This window comes from Macrobrachium rosenbergii, chromosome 13 (genome assembly GCF_040412425.1).
Source record: "Macrobrachium rosenbergii isolate ZJJX-2024 chromosome 13, ASM4041242v1, whole genome shotgun sequence".
In the NCBI taxonomy this organism is placed as follows: domain Eukaryota; kingdom Metazoa; phylum Arthropoda; class Malacostraca; order Decapoda; family Palaemonidae; genus Macrobrachium; species Macrobrachium rosenbergii.
This window is the reverse complement of record NC_089753.1, coordinates 19,983,918-20,004,718: the sequence shown is the minus strand read 5'-3', so window position 1 is coordinate 20,004,718 and position 20,801 is coordinate 19,983,918. Positions and strand designations below refer to the sequence as shown.

Genomic DNA, 20,801 nt, shown 5'->3' with positions numbered 1-20,801 from the left:
GAAAATTAAAATTGAAGAGGACGGTCTAATAATTCCCTCCGACTCCCACTCTGAACTTCTTTTTCTACTTCTTCTCTGATCTTAAAAGGAATTCGATATGCTGGAATATATATGGGATTTGTACCCTTTCTCTAGGCGGATTGAATGTTCTAAAACATCTGTAACTCCTAATTTATCTCCTTCAAAGCAATGATATCTAGATATTCTTTCAACACTTTCTCTACTTTATCTGAATACTCAGGATAATCAACTTTAGCCAAATGTTCATGTGAAGAACCTGACTTCGGAACTGTTGCTCCTCCCTAGGAAACATATTCCTGTCTCCACAAAAACTCACTATCTTATGTTCTTCATTAAACTCTTCAAAATCAATTACATAAGTACCCTTGTGATATTTTTTCACTGAGTCTTGATAGCTAACTAATTCTACTGAAGTCACGCCTGCGACTGAAATTTCATTTACTGACACCGTACTCACAACGTCTTTGAATTTCTCAGTTTCCCTCAACAACGCATACTTGAGAAGGAAACTTTTTCTCTTTCATCGACACTTTAACCAATGTAGGAACTCACGGTTGCAATTCAATATCTTCCAACAAAAAATATCTTCACTTTGAAAGATCTTTTTCTCACAAGTTTTCCTTGTGTAATATCTTGGCTCACTCTCTAATGAATGTGTTTACACATGTCTCAGACTGTGTCTTAAGTTTTTCACAAACTGTTTTTTCCCCCTTTGTGTATATTTTTTTGTTTTGATGGAGCTGCCCGTTTTCTTTTCTTCACAAAACAACCTGACTCACCGTTGGTCGATTGTAATCCCCTGAACTCCCGTAAGAATGTTGATGTTATGTCGCATGCAAGAAGGGGGCTGTCTAATAAAACTGGTTTGTGGGGTTTGTCATTTCACCTAAGGCTGTCTTGGTGCCCCGATAACGTATGTTTAGTTTTTTTCTGCCTTCTATGACCAAAAATGATTCTACTATTGTCTTTCCGACCGATACAAAGCGTAAGAAATGACGAACCTAAAATATTCCAGTTTCCTCGCTTGTACATCACACACTGTCTCACTAGAAGGGACTAATTTGCACTCTGGAAACCTCGAGTGAAAAAGGTCAGCATTTACTAAGTTAACTGAGCTACCAGAATCAATGAAAATAGAAATTTCATTGCCATTAGAAATCCACGTACAATCGGCCTAGGTTCTAGTGATTCTAAGACCTGATTACTCATTATCCTGTGTCCGTTTTCGAACTTATCTTGTGAAAAATTCTGATGTTCCTTTGTGTACCTAGAACTTGCATCATGTGGAATTCTCCTGTCATATCTAGAAAAACTTCCCCATGTTTTCCTTGAATATTCTCTATTCTTTGTGGCTGGGCAAAATCTCCATCCATGATCTGAAGAAGATTTGCAAGCTGAACAATATCTCACTCTGCAATTTGATTTACTATGGCCTATTTTATCACAATTAAAACAACGTAATCGTTGTTACTGATCTCTCTGAATTTTCTTCGATTCTACTCCGTGCATGTCTTTCGCTCCTGCATCATTTCCCGATTTGAGGACTATCATTATTCTGTGGTTTGAAACTGTAGCTGACATCTTTGCACCTCCTTCACAAAACTGCTGTCCAGTGTTGGGCATTTTGATAGATTTTGTTAATCTGTGCAAACAAAAGGATTCATCTGTATCTGATCAATTCTTTTATCAAAACTATCTGTAAATTACATCTGGGACTGACGTTAAAAGGCAAGCAAAATGTAACAATTTTCAAAATTATCTAAAGAGATATTATTTCCATTTACCCATGGAGAGCCTTATCATAGATTTCTTTATCTCACCCACTGCATCAAATAAATTCGCACTGTATGTGACTAATGAATCATTGCCCTTCTTTAGTTCTGAGAAACTCTCGCAAATTCCGAACAATGCATTCGCGGTTGAACTCCGCCATAAGACCTGCGTAAAATTTCTGAAGTTCTCTCCAAGTTTTACACCTTCTGAACCCGAAACTGCGTGCTCGTTCTCAATGTCTCCTTTATCTAGATCTAAAAATGCCTTTGCTTCTCTCAAAGCATCCGCGCCATTCGTAATCTTCTAGAATTCAATAATTGTTCACTGACTCAATGAATGTTTCTATATTTTGTGTTAATTTCCATCAACTAGTCCTTTAAATTTGTAATGCCCACAAATGTTCGTTAACTTATGGTCCACAATCGATTGAGACTGCTTGCTGCATCGTCCGGCATTTTTGAAATCACGACCTGATCGTAACAACATAAAACAAAAAAAAAAAAAAACTAGAGAAAGAAAGAAAACTAAAACAACAAAAGTTAAGGCGTTCTGCTAAAAGAAAACTGAAAATGGGTTACTCAACACTCGGTCTGCCAACAGAAAACGGAGCTCTCTCTCGACTTGCAACCTGTGACGTCACCATCTCGAAGACAAGCAAAAAAACACAAGCGTGATTTTTGTTGAATCACCACTTTGCTTAATTAACTCACAATCGCCACTAATCACACTTATTTGGGCATTTCCTTAACCCCAAAATTGCTCTAGAGATCACCCAGATCTATTTCACAATTCCCCACTCCCAATACTCGAATAGAAACGGAAAAAAAAAAAATTCCCAGTATTAAACCCGTAATCACGCCCACTTATGACACCCGCTCTTTCAAAACTGGTGATCATTCAGCTCTCACGCTCAATCGCCTGTGCCTTGGGCATCAACGTTACCAATTAGTCTATTAGTAATCTCCCTCTTTCGATCATTAAAACTCAAAATTGCCATTTTTTCCACTTACACACTGACAGTATTTCTACCTAACCTTAGACACGCTGCAACATCAAATCTTCTGTTACAACTGTTTAGAAACAGACAGAATTTCTGAAAGTAAGAACACCACATCCAAACGATCTTATCTTGGTCTATCTTCAAGAGGCGGTAACATCTCAACACTGTTTCTCTCTCTCTCTCTCTCTTTCAACAGCTCTTTCTCAACGGGCATCGCCTCTCTTTCTCTCTCTCTCTCGTCACAAAGATCTCTTTTGTTCTCACACGGATTTCTCTCATTCTCATCAAATCAATTAAATGGACTATATAAAAAACTCAATCTTTCTACAAAAATAGATTTATTACTTCAAATAACCCAACAAGCAAATGAATAAACAAAGCAAAAATTAAAATGCATAATAAATGAAATTGTCAATTAAGAATAACATCTAACTCAAGATTTAGTCTCAGTCCAACTAAAAAATCTGATTATGGCTAATAGCCTGCAAACTCAAAATTCTCACATATTCCATTATAGACTTTGTAAAGTCCCTCAAATCTCCCAATAAAATACTAGACATAGCAAAACCACTGTCTTTCTCTATATTCACACCAACATGATAACATCATGTTTTGCCCCGACAAAGGCTTCCACAATCAGACATCTGTCGAAAAAATGAACACAGATAATACTCCCAAAAATATATAAGTGCAAAACACAATAATGAAAAGTCTAAAATGCATGAGTAAATAGCATACTGGTAAAATATAGAACACAATAAAATAGAATATTGAAATGGCAAATGCTCATCCACTTCCCACACAAAATCAAAAATGTCTTGAAATATGGTAAAAAAAACATAAGTTCACAAATATCCTGAAATATGGTAAAAGACCATAAATCCACAATTCACATAGAAAAACAAAGAGTCTGGACTGTACCTTATTCTGCCAATTCTAAGAGCTCGCCACACTCAAAGAAAATGTCTTCACGATCCCGATCTAGGTCTGCTAATGAACGACCGAACTAATTTTTGGGCAGAATTAGACACAAAACCGAGATTCTATAACACACGAACTTTTGTGCGCGCATAGCAACTTGGTCACATAATTCGGCCAACACCGCGTGTTCATCACATTAACTGCTGAGACGATCAACTATTTGCTGAATACAAAGATTTTGCAAATGACGGCTTCCACAGTACCATCTGCACCGAAAATTCTTTCATCACACTATGTAACATTTAACATTGTGGCGGCTATATTTTCTGAAATATATATATATATATATATATATATATATATATATATATATATATATATATATATATATATATATATATATATATATATATATATATATATATATATATATATATATATATATATATATATATATATATATATATATATATATATATATATATATATATATATATATATATATATAGAGATAGAGAGAGAGAGAGAGGTAAGGTTTGTGAGGCATTTAATTGAAATAATGTTCTGTACACACATACTACTGTAAACTCGTGAAATAAGGGATTACTACAATATTCACATTTAAAAATTCTGTTAGTGATTCTGAATCTCCTCAGCCTTCTTAAGTGCTAAATCACTGAAACTGTCGTGATCAAAGGAATTTTGAAAATCGATCCTCAGTCGATAAATTCACAATATCAATTTCGGTCATGTGCCAGGACATTATTTTCAGAATATGAACGTAGGACCTAATTGCCATCATTTTCCATCATTCACCTACATCATGGAACGTTATTTTCAAGGGAACTAACTGAAATAAATTATATTATGGGTAGAACTCTCAAGCTACCTACTGGACTGGATTGCAATACAATTGCTTCAGCATCGACACTGTTGCAACCTCAGTTAACTTAGGTTACAGTAAACAAAGCGCCAAGAAAAATTTAATAGGTTGTTAGGAACGAATTTTGTCGCCCTAACAACCTCTCTCTTAAATTTTCATGGCCCATATTCTCTTTTCAGGGAGATGGTAATTGTTATCTCAGCCGCATCGATTATGACTAAAATTAGGTCGGACTCTCTAGGAAGAGCAGCGTAGATGAGGTTAATAAGTTCCTTTCACCGAGATACACCAGCATTGTAACCGTCTCTCACATTTTAGGTTAAACAGTGGCCTCCTTAGCTCAGGGGCAGAGCACTGGTCTTGTAAACCAGGGGTCGAGAGTTCGATTCTCTCAGGGGGCAGGAATATTAATATTATAAAGACACCTTTCCACAAATATCATTGACAAATGATTATTGCTGCCCTTCGGAGCAGAGCGGACCTTTCTTGAGCTGCTCTCGCTTTCTGGTGGTTTTGCCGTCCTTTGGCTAGAATATAAAGATGAGTGGAAGAGACATCTTGAATACTTTTGCCCTTTGGGCAAAATTAAAAGAATGGATTCGATTGGATTACATTTTTCTGTGCACCTGACGTATGACCTCGCCTGTGAAGTAATTTTTGTCCATCTAGGGTTAAAAGAAGAAGACATTTCCGGCTTGCAGCTAATGCTCAACAATAGAGTGATTATAAAATTCGCTGATCATATGCGGTTTGAATGGTAGTGGGAATATGAGGACAAATCTATTGATATAGGTGAAGGTAAGGCTGTAAGAGTTATTAATCTGAGTACTGTAGTGTTTACCCATATGTTTCGGTAAGATATGCACCGTTTGATATGGATGATGATTTAATTTTGGTCATCGGTGTCTTAAGTCGGTACAGGAAGGTGCACTTGTACGACACAACAGGTTTTCCCACGGAAGAGCTAGGGATTGTTGAACGGTATCTTTCACGGCAAGGATGGAGGTGAGAGAGAGCATTCCTTCGTCGGTTAACATATGTGGACACAGTAAATTTTATTTATCAAGGCCAACCTAAAACTTGCTATAATTGCGGAGGAACGACACATCTAGCTGTTAATTGCACTGTGGAAAGCGAATCTAGTTTAAATGATTTTAACATGGCAGATTTCCCGAATCTTCCTAAAATTAATGACGGTCCAGATGCATCAGAAATGTCGGATGTAGGTGGAGATGAGACTGATGTTACGTCAAAAGCATTGAATGGTTGTATCGATGAAGAACCGACGAAAGATCAGGGAACTACACAATTGAGAAACAGTATAACTGAAGATAGTCAACGGGAGTTCAATGTATTCACAGTCGAATCAAGCCCAAATACTGGTGTTCAGGAAATTGGTGGTAATGAGGCAAGAGGTGGTAATAGCGATGTTGGTACTTTTAATACTAAAGAAGGATAATACGTGCCCTAGTCTCCCGTGCCCTCTGAGCATTCAATTTCGGGGAGGTTATATTGTAGTGTGCAGGGGTCACCTGATGTTCCGCAGATGGAAGTGGACCATGGGGATGTATGTAAGGAACAACTCGGTGATGAGGATGGTTTAAGGAAATGACTGTTACGGCGTCAGTTCATCAGAAAGATGAGCCCACATATCTAATGACTTTCGGGAATGAATCTGATATGGAATTATGCGAGAATATAGTGCTTGGCAAGGATGATGAAAATGAAGAGCGGATCTTGGACACAGCGACTGAAAGTCAGTGGAATATTAATATGGAAAGGGTTGGCAAGATGAAACTTGCAAGAGAAGTTTTATCACAAGAGGAGAGGAAAGAATCGAAAATACAAAGCAATGACAGACAGCGTAGCGAAAAGGAAGTTATGACTTTTCTCTTTTCCATGTCTTTACTGATTGCGACCTTAAATGTCAATTGCTTGACCAATGTAAATAAACAGATGAAGGCGGTATCACTTATGGCGCAGTATAAGGTAGACATTTTATTGATACAAGAACATAATGTGAGAGACCTACGAGTCCTAAACTATGTAAGAAACTGTTGTAATATTATATTGAGCTCGATGGTTTGTCTAAAAGGAGGGACTATGTTCTGTATTCCTGGAAAGAAGGATATGGTAGTTTTGTCAACAGACAGAGATTGTAACGGGCGGATACTGGGTATTAGGGTAAGATTTAATGGTTGCATTATCCCGATTGCAAATGTACAGTATATTCTCCTACAGGTTCAGGGAGGACTAGAGAGAGAGAGAGAGAGAGAGAGAGAGAGAGAGAGAGAGAGAGAGAGAGAGAGAGAGAGGAGTGTTTTGGGAATGATCTCACCCTTTTTCTGAGACAACATTGATTCCCTGATATTGGGTGGTGACTTCAATTGTGTGACATCTCTCAGGGACTGTAGCAATGACAATAGATATTTAGTGCCCAAAGCACTGGGTACTCCGGTTCATAATTTAGCGTTAAAGGATAATGTTCATAATTTAGCGTTAAATGATAATTATCAATTTTCTAAAGGTGTCCCTGAATATACGTGTGTAAAATATGGGTCTCGAATAGATAGAATTTATACTGTTAATTTGTTCCATCACATTACGAGACCACAGAGTCCCTATTAGTTTTTCAGATCACAGTATAGTCCTCTTAAGTATAAAGGTTATCGGTTTAAAAATATCAACTGATTACTGCAAATTAAATGTAAACATTTTGGACGGGTAATATAGAAGAGCGATTTCAAGACTTGTGGAAACGGGTGCAATCTTATAAATATAAGTTCCCTGATATGTTGGAATGGTGAGATTGGGTAAAGCTACGCTGTAAAGATGTTTTTGTTAAATTATTCAAGAAGATTAACACTGAAAAAGAGGATTTGTGATGATATACAGAATGAGATTTTAGAAGGCGTCGAGATTAGGATAAAAACTGATGAGATATTGAAAGGTGAACAAGTTTCTTCCTATTTGCATGGCAAAGAGAGAACTAAAAGAATAAATCATTGTTTTACTAAACTTAAAACGGAGGGTGGCACGACTGTTGAGGGGAAGAATGCGATTTCTTTGCGAATTAAGGAATATTTTGAGATCATGTTTCGTTTGGTCGAAGGAGACCGACAGTACATGACCTTTTTTCTGGACAAGTGTCGGCCAGTGCTGAATGCTCAAAACCTACAGGCTTTGTCTACTGAGATTCAGTCAGAGGAGGCGTGGTATGCTATGAGAAAAATTGTGTCATGGGAAAATTCTGGGGTACGAAGGTCTCCCTATTGAATTTTACAAGAAATTTTGGAACTGGATTTTATAACTGTTTTAAATTATATATGAGATGTAAAGCGAATGTCCAAGAGTTAGCATGTTGGTGTTATCAACTTACTCGCAAAAATAGCTGCCCTTGCACTAACAGAAAATTGGAGACCTATAGCGTTGTTAAATACTGATTATAGGATTTTTGCTAAGGTTTTAAAAAAGATTTGAGACAATATTAGACGATATAATTTCCCCTGAGCAATATTGTGCGGTCAAAGGGAGATCGATTGTTTAGTGTAATAGTACCATAAGAGACGCCATATTTTATTCTAATGAAAATAAAATAGATGGGGCCTCGATTGGTCGAAAGCTTTTCATAGAGTGCACATTAGTTTTGTATATGAGGTATTAGCTAAATTTGGTTTTCCGGCAGAATTTATTGGTTTAATAAAAACTTTATTCTTACAACGTAAAAGTTATTTAAGCATTAATGACTTTTTAAGCAATCCTTTTCGGCGAGGCAAGGTTGCTGTTTTGTATTTTTCAAGAACCTTTTTATAGGGAAATTCAAGAAAGTAACGATATGGTATTAGTCTTTCGAATCAGACAGTCATGAACGTACAAAGTTTTGCTGACGATTCTTACTTATTTGTGTCAACAACCAATTCGGTTAGAGCTTGTTCCAAATTAACCCAGCGCTTTGAGGTGGCAACAGGTGCGTGACTTAACAGGAATAAAACTACGATTATGGGTTTGGGTAACTGGATTAACGGGCAGAACTGGACTTCGATTGGACACGTGTTGTTCATGGTATGGTTATTTTTGGCATTATCTTTTGTAATAACTTTGATTTGATTTACGATGAAAACTGGTCTCTTATTGCGAATAAGGTTGAAACTGCCATGAATATGCTGAGTATGAAATTGTCAATTTTCCGAAAGTGTAATTGTAAATTCTTTGATTTTATCAGAAGTACAGTATATAGCCCATAAGTTATCCCAAATAAAGAAATATATTTGTAAGATTAATGCATGTATCTTTCGGTACATTTGGAAGGGGGCGTATAATAATCCAATAAAAGGAGCTACGTTGTGTTTACGTAGAAGTGAAGGAGGATTGTGAGTATTTGATGCGTACTATAAAACTCATGTTATCTTCAGCTTCCCTTCATTAAAAGATGTTTTAAATGGAATTGCTTTGAGTGTGTATTATTGTAATTTAGATTTGTTATTGTTAAGAGATATAGGTGATGTATCTTATGTGACACCGGCGTTCTATTCGATTGCCACTGAGGTCATAAGAAAAATGCATAGGCAAAAATTTCCCATATGTTACATGTAAGGCAACTTATTATTATCTCAAAATGCCTTCAAAACCAAGCATTGAGAGCGATTACCCGCTACTATACTGGGTATTGATTTGGAAACGAATCAGTTCCTTTTATAAGTAATTTGGAGAGGGAATTTGTATACAAATTTATAGATGGGATTTTGGCAATAAACCACAGACTGAAGACATTAAACATTAAAGGTTCAGATTTATGTGATAATGACTGCACTGAAACAGAATTTATATTGCATATTTTCTATTTTTGTAATCACATTAGGCCAATTTTGTTATATTTTCAAAAGATTTGTATGAATCGGATAACTTTATGAAGATTTTAATGTTTAATTTCCACTGTAAATCGAAACTATATGAAAACAGCGCACTAATTTTATTGACAGGTTACTTGTATGCAATGTGGGTGGGTAAAGTGAAAAAGATGTCGTTGTCTGATTTGATTATGTATCTTAAAAGTAAACTTAATTATGATAGATGGGTTTTACGCAGTACCAGGAAATATATGGAATATTTTTTTTTTTTTTTTTTTTTGAAAAATGCTGGCTCAATTGTGTACGATGCCATTCCCTTTATCACTTTAGGTCGGTTATTCCAAATATTATTTAAGATGGATATTAATTATTTTCTGTAATACAGATTAAAGACTACTGTTATAGAATGTAATGTAATTATTGTACGCTGAACATTTGTACAATTATAAATAAGAGAGCTATTTTAGTTGATTATTAAGTGCTGTGTATGAAAATTTGTAGAATATTAGTACATGGAAGTTTTCCTAAACAAAATATTGTAGTCAAAGAGTAATGTATTTTGTACACTGGATATTTTAAATAAAAAAAAAACGATTAGAGTCTATTCATGATACGCAGAAGATAACGTAAAAAAAGGTAGAGACATAAGTAACAATGGTTTCAGTAGTATATACTATATATATATATATATATATATATATATATATATATATATATATATATATATATATATATATATATATATATATATATATATATATATATACACACATACACACACACACACGTATATATATATACACATATAAAGTGTGTGTGTGTGTGTGTCCTGAATAGGTGTATGAAGAAGGTAGTATTGCGACGGTCTAGAAATTCCAGACGCCGATGATATGTAACCTCAGTGCAACTCCCCTGGGTCTGGCAACATCGCCCTGGTATGTATAGCATAGGCTTAAACAGTAGGGTGCTATTTCCTAGAGGCAGCCTCCGTAAGGGTAGATGTACCATTGAATAGTAGGGCGATTGGGATGATAAGATTAAGGAATAGATTCACTATTATAACAACAGATATCATACAAGGGAGAAGCGTTATGGGGAGTGGGAGAAAGATAGGAAGAGAGAACGGGATCAGGAAGCTAAATTGATATTAGTAAATATATGACATTGGTGTAAATAGAAAGAAAAATGGTCTTGATATTTACTGGATTTGGGTGAATAAGGGAACAAGAAGGTAAGAGAAATAGAGAGGCATGTAAAGGAAAATTGTAGTTGAAAAATCAGTGTAATGAACTATAGTGAGATTAGAATTTTTTTTAAATGATTAAAAAATGTAGTAAGAATATCAGCGAGGTGAACTCCGAAGAAGAACAAAGAAACTTAGTCTCCTCATCCTTCCCCTCTTTGCTTTCTTTTTTCCTGTGGATGTTAAAGTAAATGTGTCACTTGTTTCCCCAAATCCTGATTCTTAGATTCTTAGGATGCTGCGTTTGTTTCTTTGTCGGAGATTAGATTTCCGCCTTGGGAAGCATTTTCGGAAATGGTCATCCACTTCCATTTCCTCCCACGATTCAGGATGAAAGAACTCTAGAATCGCACAGATATTTGCGTTTTTATTCTTTTTTCCTCTTATGCTTTTTTTATTTCTTTTTCTTTCCTTACTTTACCCTCACCTCCTTTTCAACACAACGAAAGAGATCAAATCTAAATGTGCTGTTGAGCAGATGATGCAGGCATTGCTTCAGTGAATCCTGGATTTGTTGAATGTTGCAATTTTCGTAGCTTTTAACAGTGTTATAGTCTAGATATGCTTGTGGTACTTCTTTCGAGAGTTCCCCGGCATTACATTTCTTTAAGATTAATAGTCCTGTAAGGGAATGCATAAATTAATCGTAGTATTTTGCTCATCTAGAACTGATGATATTAATCATTCGGAATAAGTGAAAAAAACTCAGAATTTATAATTTTCTTGTAGCTTTAAAGACATATGATGAATTAGTAAAGTAATTAGAAAAGAGCTCGTTTGAAGCTGCAGTTTCGCTATGTTTCAGCCATGAAACATTGAATCTGAGTGTTTTTAATAACTAATTAGGGAACCAGTCAAAATATCCACGCACCCACATAAGTAATTGTAACCCTACGACCAAGGAACAGCGGATTTAGCTTTCATGAATGGTTTGCTAAATGGCACAGCAACATTTCGCTGAAAGCCCATTAATGAAGATTAGGGTGCCCGAGGTAAATGCTTGACGTCTCACTGGGTGTCGCAGAATGCCCCGTCGAGTTAGTTAGACTCTCATGAATAATTAGGAACTATTTCAGGTACATTTATGCCTCCACAAAGAATTCAGAAGATCACGTACCATCAGTCAGTCAATCTGTCTATCTATCTACTTATACATATATATATATATATATATATATATATATATATTATATATATATATATATATATATATATATATATATATATATATATATATATATATATATTATATATATATTTTCATGATGTTGCCTTGTAATGCATATATCCTCCTATAATTTTGACATATTTACCTTTTTCATGTGTTATGTTTAATGATAATGATTGTTGAAGTGTCATATTTAGTTTGGCATCAGATCTCAAAAAAGAATAATGATAGCATAATTTAGAATTGTTAATACAATTTTAATAGTAACGTAATTTAATATCTTTCTTGATAAAAGCGTAGTATGTGAACACGTGTGTGTGTCCACCAGGGCTTGTTTCATTTCAATTGTCATCAGTTGAGATAGGAGGGAGCACTTTGTTTTGGGTTAGTGATGGCAGGTTTGGGATAACAAACGCCGATTTGTCCCATACAGGCTCGAGACGAGTGATTTCATGTTGTTACATGTTCGAGTCACGTACGCCACTTTGAGAGAAAGAATACGTGTCTTGATCAATTACGTCATGTTTTGTAAGATTGCGTTCAAAACGTTTTGCTGGGATGACGTAACTTTCTGCTAGAAGCTTCTCCATTGTATCTCGTACCCAAAATGCTTTAATGACATCATGTAATTGTTTCACGTGTTACTGGAATTCTAAAATTTGTTTCATTCTGATTTCTGAGACCAGTCGAATTGGTTCCCTCTCTCTCTCTCGTTCTTAGAAAGAGATTATTTTAACGTAGTGTTTTGTGGTCACATATTAACATTAACTTTTGAGATCTGAATTTAGTAAAGTTATTTAGTTCGTAACGGCGCCTGGTAAAAAGTGTGTATTGTGGTAATGCAGCTGCAGCAAGTGATTTACAGAGGTTTTCACAAGTTGTGTAAGGTAACGTGAATTTTACTTATTAATACCATGGTATGATAAGTTAGGAAGTGTTTACCGAGTGAAATCATTATTGATAAATCTTATGTGTAATTTTGTGTGTTTTTCTATTTACAATCTCTTTATATTTTCATATTTTTTATGTTTGTGATGTAACATTTATTTACATAGCATTTTAAATATTTCTTGGTATAATTTAACATTGCATACATAATTTAACATTGTATAATTGATTTCATTTATTAAGATTTTCTTTTTAAATCTTGAGTAATTCTTGATAGTTTAAATTTTGCTTGATTAATTTAAATTCTTGATAAAGTTTTTGTGAATTAATTTTGTTTCATAATTTAATTCAAGAATTAATTGAGTGTTGTGTTATTTTCAAGTAATAATAAATTTTTCAGATTGTGAATTCTAATTAATTGTGAATTCTAGTTATAAACTTTGAAATTAAAAAAAAATTTTTGTATTTAACATTTTTAGAAGAAGTGTTTCATTTATTGATCACCAGTGAATAGGATTGATTGTGTGTGCATAAGGCAAAGTGATAAACAGGTTTTGTTCTTTTAGTTTTGCTAAAGTGAATTAAGACCAGGGAAACAGTTAGAGTTTTTTGATGGAGTGATGCCCTTCTACTCTAGAATATTTCTAGTTTAATTTTTGATACCTCACACATATTCTGATAGACTTAGTTTGACTTTTCAAGTAATAAATAAGTTTTTCTTAAGGGATCACTGTTACCTTTAGAGTACTCAGTCGTAACAATTTATGTTATGAGAGTTCAGTTATCTGGCTGAAGTGAGGTATATTTTTGAATTTTGATATTAGTTGTGTAATGACCAGGTACTTGATACGCATCGTGACATTATAATATATATATATATATATATATATATATATATATATATATATATATATATATATATATATATATATATATATATATATATATATATATATTGTTACATGTGGGTCTTGGCTGATCAGTTATTGGTTAATTTACGTAAAGTTGCACGGCCCTGCAGGCCAAGAGTACACGTAACCTGCCTCTTGAAGCCAAGAGTTAACCTCAAAGACAGACGTTAATTGATCAAAGGTCGCCAGTTAAGGGTAATTAACCTTAACAAAGAATATTCAAGGAATAAAGACTTTATGATGAACGTCACCAACTGCGGACGACGAAAAAATCTCTACTTGTTAAAATGGTATTAAATACAAAAGAGACAACGGTTCTCCCCCAAACAATGAGCACTAGGCATAACGAATACCAGAGTATTAAAAATGACTTGATTGCCTAAATCCCCGAGACTTACTGGGACAATTCGGCTAACGCTAACAATATAATAATTTGACTTAATCTAGACTTCGTAATAGTATATCCCGTAAGTGGTGGCTGGAGAATGAAACAAAGAAAACGGAAATACAGAAAAGTTATTAGTCAATCGACGAAGCTTTAACAAGAATCGGACTTACCTTGAACGTCGAGTCGTTTGCGCATACGATGGACCTCAGGAGTCAGGATTCTGGCCGTCTTCCCAATTCACTAATTAATATAGACGTAGGAGTAAAAGTGGAGTGAGGGAACAAAGGGACACCGTTCCAGCACGCTACGCGGCGTACTTTTCTCGTTCGTTGTCTGTCCTCTCTGACCTCGCCGTTCCCTCAAGGTGAGGCCCTGGTCTCTTGACATACCGCCCAGGCAATCCGACCTTGACAAAGGCATCGCCGAATGCAATAGAGTAAAGGAAAGATAGCTTAAGGCCACCATTACTAGAGACGATTGAGTGAAAACTCTCTCTGAGGTTTAGGTCCCTAATGCCATAGCATATTTTGTTTTTTGAACTACCCAGCCTATGCTCAGGCGCCATCTGTCTCTGCTTTGATCGTTATTTTGAATTGCCTGGCCTACCGGCGGGACAGAGATGTTCTTTGTCGAGGTCAATCTGACTAATATTCCTACACCTAAATACATCGAGGGCGAACAGCAGTAATATTTATAAATATATATATATATATATATATATATATATATATATATATATATATATATATATATATATATATATATATATATATATTTATACTAACACTTTCCATGTTGTTTAAAAACACAGCAATAATCAACTTCTCTTTATTATTATTATTATTATTATTATTATTATTATTATTATTATTAATTCCGAGCTCCCACCATGTATGGAAAAGCAGATTCTTTAGGCATGGTGAAATTACCTGATCGTCTTTGATGGAAGGTGAGTATTTGCTTTCTTCGTTGCTATCTGGTTTTATAACAAATATTTACACAGAACGAAAGAATGCTATTGAAACAGTTTGGTAACAGATTTAATTTCAGGAAAAGGCAACGAGTTGGGCCATAATGTAAAGAGAAAATAGTAAAACCATAAAGGATGGAGATTTTTTTTTTTTTTTTTTGTGACTGCATACTACACAGGTAGACTTTATAACGGTTACGGAAAGGAAGTGATGTCCCTGCCTTCATATCTTCTTGGTATTTATTAAATGCTTAAAAATTGCCTGAAACATTAATCGAATTTGCTTGTGATGCACTTTATATTAAAAGATCGTGAACTTGCAAGATCGCAAGAAAATTAGAAAGTCAGTGGCGCTCATTAAAGATGTAAAAAAAGTAATAATAGTAAATGGCATGGCTGAAGGGACGATTTGCCCACTATACGATTCACAGAATCGACTTGTGGTTAAGAAATGAGTTATTTCGCGTGTTACCTCCTAAGAGTGAAGTTCGTAAGGTGGTTCTTTCCATCGCCCATCTACTGCAATGATATTTTCTTTTTATATTCTTCTTATTTCTAACTACACCAGATTACGTTAAGCTGCTCAGACAGGTATACATATGCTGTACATTAGGAATATAGAATGGAATATAGAGTTTGGGCCAAAAGCCAAGCACTGGGACCTATGAAGTCATTCAGCGCTGGAAAGGAAATTGAGAGTAGGTAGGCTTGAAAGGTGAAACAGGAGGAAAACCTCAAAGCAGTTGAAGAAGCACTTTGAAATACTTGTAAGGAGAAAGAGGGTTAAGGATAGCAAGATGGAAGAAAGATAATGTGAATGGAGTATAGTAAAAGGAGTGAAAGGAGTTGCAGTTAGAGGCCAAAGGGATGCTACAAAGATTCTTTAGTAATTCCAACAGTGCACCCCGTGAGGTGTACTGACGGCACTAACCCCCTACCTGGTATACATATACGTTAAACAAACAAGAAAGTAATTTCAACAAGCGCGGAACTCCTGTCAATCGATCACTTTTTACATGCTCGGCATGTAAAAAGAATCTGTTTTTATTTTTTTGGGTGAGTTGGTATGAAGGCGGTTTCCAGCCTTCAATGGAATGTTCTGTTTCCTCCTCGGGAGGGAAAGACGGCTTGAAAGCTGCCTTTCGATGCTTCTACATTGCCCTAAGCTCATCAGAGGAAGTCCTCCTTAATGTAGAATGAGTGTCCTGTCCTACTGGAAGATATCAACCCTGATACTCTTCCCTTCCTTCTGTTTTTTGTGGCTCATTGGAACAGCGTTCTGTCAGGCTGACACACTTATTTTTAAATTACCCAAATTGGCAATAATCATTAAAGGCAGACTGTCATCAAAGTGAAACTTCATCTGGAAGAAGAAAAAGTTTTCAGTGGTTTAATTTGTTTTAGACTCAATGGGTATTGCCGTGACAGGACAGTTCTACTGCAGTTCTTTCGTTGGGGAGCGGTTTCTGTTCTCAGCTACCACTCTGTTGGCCGCGAGTTCGAATCTCCGACCGGCCAATGAAGAATAAGAGGAATTTATTTCTGGTGATAGAAATTCATTTCTCGCTATAATGTGGTTCGGATTCCACAATAAGCTGTAGGTCCCGTTGCTAGGTAACCAATTGGTTCTTAGCCACGTAAAATAAGTCTAATCCTTCGGGCCAGCCCTAGGAGAGCTGTTAATCAGCTCAGTGGTCTGGTTAAACTAAGATTTACTTAACTTTTGCCAGACTGCAGAGTCCTTGGCTCAAGAGAAACCGAGTATGTGGTGCCATTTTCCGTGCTAGTGTAGTTCAACTTCCCAGTCCAGTTTGTCTCGGTGTGTGGTTATTTACCTTGTTGTATACTTTCTGTGAGGTGTCGATCTTCTTTGTTTCGTTTCCCGACAATTGTAAGGTTGGTGCTACTTTACAGTGAAGTTAAATTTGAGTTTACCCACATTAATACAGGTGCTCTGTCAACTGAACTAAATTAATACTGGCGTTCTAAGCCGAAGTGATTTATATCAGATTTCCTTTAGCTTTTTATGAAGATTTTTTTTTATAGTATATAGTTTGCATTGGGTAGGTTTTATAGTTTTTTTATAGTTTAAGGATGCACGCCTCCGTTGCAAATCCACGGGATGAGTAGTTTACGCTTGAGAATGTTTAAAACCTTTTTCGTAAATATGAAGGGAGCGTATCCTGAACGTATGTGAGCTGAGTTTCATATGCTGTTCAGTCTCGATACTTTACCGTTGACAGAAGACACTCGCAGGACCGTTAGATGAACAGTATAGTTATGGAGTTTTAATATGAAAATTTTTCGCAGGTGAGTGAATGACTTCTTTAAAATAACCGATGACGTTTGGATACGGTTTGTGTCGTTTGATATTGAGCGTACAAGTGACTGCCTTTTCCAATAAGGCTGGCTGTTAATCACTGGGTGAGGTTTTTTTTTTTTTTGAGTTATGACACACTAGGACATTGCTTTTCCAACATGAGAAGTTTTCGTGTTTTCCGAGAAAAAGGAAGACAATCGTACTGCTTCATTCATCTAGCAGTTCATTCACGAATGAACCCGTTGTTCAGAAACTTCCTGAATAGTTATCACTTTATACACTTACTCAGGTTCATAAACAGCCTACGTACCTTTTTAACTTGTATGCACCCCCTCACCCAAACTCCCCTCCCAAGCCCTGGTACTAGGTCCCTGCCTCCTAATATTTCAGAAGTCACTTGACGAACCTATCCATTATTCTATGTCAAACCTATTCTCAGCTCCAACGTCAGTCTTTTCAATTTGCTCCATTTCTTTTCTTCACATTCAAAACCCACCAGTTTCATGGTATGATTCCTACCGGAAATGGGCTCGCGCATTCTCATTTTACCATCCTGTATTTTACCTGGAAAATTAATTTTTATGCGAATTTGATGTGGCTGTTCAATGAATTCATGTCAATGTTTACTCTGATTGTCAGAGTTCCGCTTGACGTCATAATCTTTTGTTTTATGAAGTACTCTAACTTAATCTTTTACACTCTCAAACTCCTGAGTTTTCGATGTAAGTCAGAATAATTATTAGTATACGCCAGTTCTTCTAAACTGAGTTTGACCTATTTTATTCAATATAAGTCAGAATCATTATTTTTACGTCAGTTTTAAACTGAGTTTGACCTATTTAATTCAATAACCTTAAACCTGCTTGCTTTCCAAGCACCTCGCCTCACTTCATTTATATATCAAGTAACCATAAGGACGTAAAATTTACATGGATTTTTTTTATAGCAAACCAGTCTACCAAACATTTCTTATAACGTTGAGTTCTTAACTTCTACCATAATATATTTTATTGCCAGTTTCGTAATATTTTTCGACATCTAGACACTGATTACAATATAGACTGAAATAAAAGTGCATTCCTTGCAGCGAGGTAGGTTGTCAGTTTCGATAGCACATCTTACTTAATTTAAGTTTATAACATAGTAACTTATTGCATATTGGCATCTTAAATTTTACAAACGTAATTTAAAAATTTGAATTGAGACTGAAGGAAGATAGAATCACCCCTATTCAATTTAGAATAAAACATTGTCGAGTAACCTGTAATTCTGTATTATGAAGTATTTTGCTCACAAGAAATATACTGAAAATATATTTGTTGTAAATTATTTAAATTTAATCTTTAGCTAAAAGTTTAACATTTTACATATCTAAGTGCCACCTTTGTTAGGGTACCATTTGTCATTTTGGAGCAAAGGTTGGCTCACTACTTCATACATTGCAGATAAGTCTGCCATGTATAGCAACAGTTTAAACAATATTAGTAATAGTTTATTTCAGGATATTTAAATTCAGTCCGGTAATGTCTTGATAGGTTTTATGATTGAGCAGTTAGTGTCTGTATGTTTCTGAGGAGAGGTTTTATTTTCAGGCCGGTGTCTTGATGACTAAACTTTGTGATTCCAACGGGTTTTTAGGTGAAGTCTAGATGATGATCCCATTAGAAACCGGGTGGTAAGTTCTTTTTAGGTTCCTAAAGCATGTCTGAATTAGAGGAATGTTTGAGATCCTTTAGGTCAGTACTGGGGTGTGTGGTCTCCAAGGAAGTTTGTGGCAAGCCACTGATCATGTCTGAATCAGCTGAGGAGACTGTCATTCTGACAAGATTGATATTTCTCAAATAATTTTAGCACAAGTGTTGTCAGTACCTTTTATCGTATCTTCCCCCCCACAGTGTAAACAAAATGGTTTAGGTATCTGATCCAGAGGAAGGCTGGGGAAATTTTTATGCTGCTGGTAGGTCAAAGGTTGGTTGAGGCCTCTGGCTTAGGCCATGACCTTAAATTAGATAATTATGTCTCATGTGATAACTCTTTCTCACCAAGAACCCCATTATTGTTGGTTAACCAAGCATTTCAGATAAAACTGAATGTTAAATTCATCAAAATAATATAAAAATAAATTTTCATGCTGAATTCACTTTATAGGCAACTCTTTTTATCAGGTAGGACCCTAATAGGCCTCAAGCTAAAATAGGGACTTTGCCCCCTTGGCAAGCTGTATAGGTTGTATTTTTTGCCTTCAGCTAGTTACATTTTTTGACATTGCTGTTTTTATATGGGATAAGTTCATGTCAGGCCTATTGAGGAGAAGGCATCTAACATTGGTCTCATGGAAATTATAGCATTATTTTGGATGCAGGAAATGAACTTAAACGTCACTACAGTGTATAGGAAAGCCTGTGGTTCTGTCCACTCCCTGTTTCAAGTTGACTGCATGATTCAGTTTGGCTAATCTCGCCGGTTTCATACTGAATCCTGTATTTCAAATATGGTGTGCATGACAGTAGTGAGTTTGCTAAATTGCCTAATTTCTGTGTTTAATAAGCAAAGAATGATGATTGTCTTGCCCGTTATAAGTACAAAATATAGATATGTGTTAGAGAGTTACCACTTGTGTCTGTAATTCTTGTTTACATCAGGTCCTGTAAATTTTCTTCTGTCATATCTGTGAGTAGAGGTAAAGCATAGCTGATGTTAGTGGGTCACAAGTGTCATTGTTGTTCTATTTGATTCCAGTTGCAATCATCAGTGTGTGATAAGCAGTACCCTTCATAAAAATAATACATTGTATTCCTATTACACTAATCATGAAACTGTAATAATGGTTCAATGCTGATCATGTGTCTTGCAGATTTATAAAGTTCTTGTTCAATTACAGTAATTTTTTTCTGGAAATTCTGACCAAATGAATATGTCCTGTTGATTGAATGAATATATCCTGCATTAATTAAGAGAAAGGACCTCCAGTATTACATCACTGAAATATATATATATATATATGCTGACATTGCTGGTCATATTGGTTTATTTTTGGAGGTTCAGATTTGGCCCATCAGTTAGCCAATGTTTTATTTAATTTTCTTCAAGTGATGTAATTTTTGCAGTCCCATCGTTTTAAAACTCTGCCATAGTGGCTCAAGTCTGGCATTCTTGTCTTTTGCAGGGTGGAAAAATACAGGCCAAATACGCTACAGGAGCTTATTTCACATGAAGACATCATAGCTACAAGTAAGTGCAGTAATTTTGTATAAGCAGTGAATTTCATATAAAGAAAGAGCACTGGCAGACTCAGTAGCTATGGACAGTAAATCACACCCTTTCTCTTTATTTGTTCTTTATTATCCATTCTTTTTTTCTCCTGTTTATTACTAGTGAATTCCTCCTTAATTCTTTTATTATTCTTTGTTGTTTTGCCTTATTCCCTCCATAACCACCACAGCAATGCCACTGACCATCACATTAAAG

General features: G+C 35.5%; 1 protein-coding gene and 1 non-coding gene across 2 annotated transcripts in view; both read left to right on the top strand.

Annotated features, from left to right (window-relative positions):
• The window catches only part of RfC3 (replication factor C subunit RfC3), a 70,410-nt gene that overhangs the window by 14,309 nt on the left and 35,300 nt on the right, over positions 1–20,801 (top strand). The window contains exon 2 of the mRNA XM_067114381.1: positions 20,500–20,564. The gene's annotated coding sequence lies outside the window, so the exon portion shown is untranslated. The remainder of the gene's footprint in view (positions 1–20,499; positions 20,565–20,801) is intronic.
• TRNAT-UGU (transfer RNA threonine (anticodon UGU)) lies at positions 4,928–4,999 on the top strand. Its single transcript has one exon. It is a non-coding gene; the product is annotated as a tRNA-Thr (tRNA).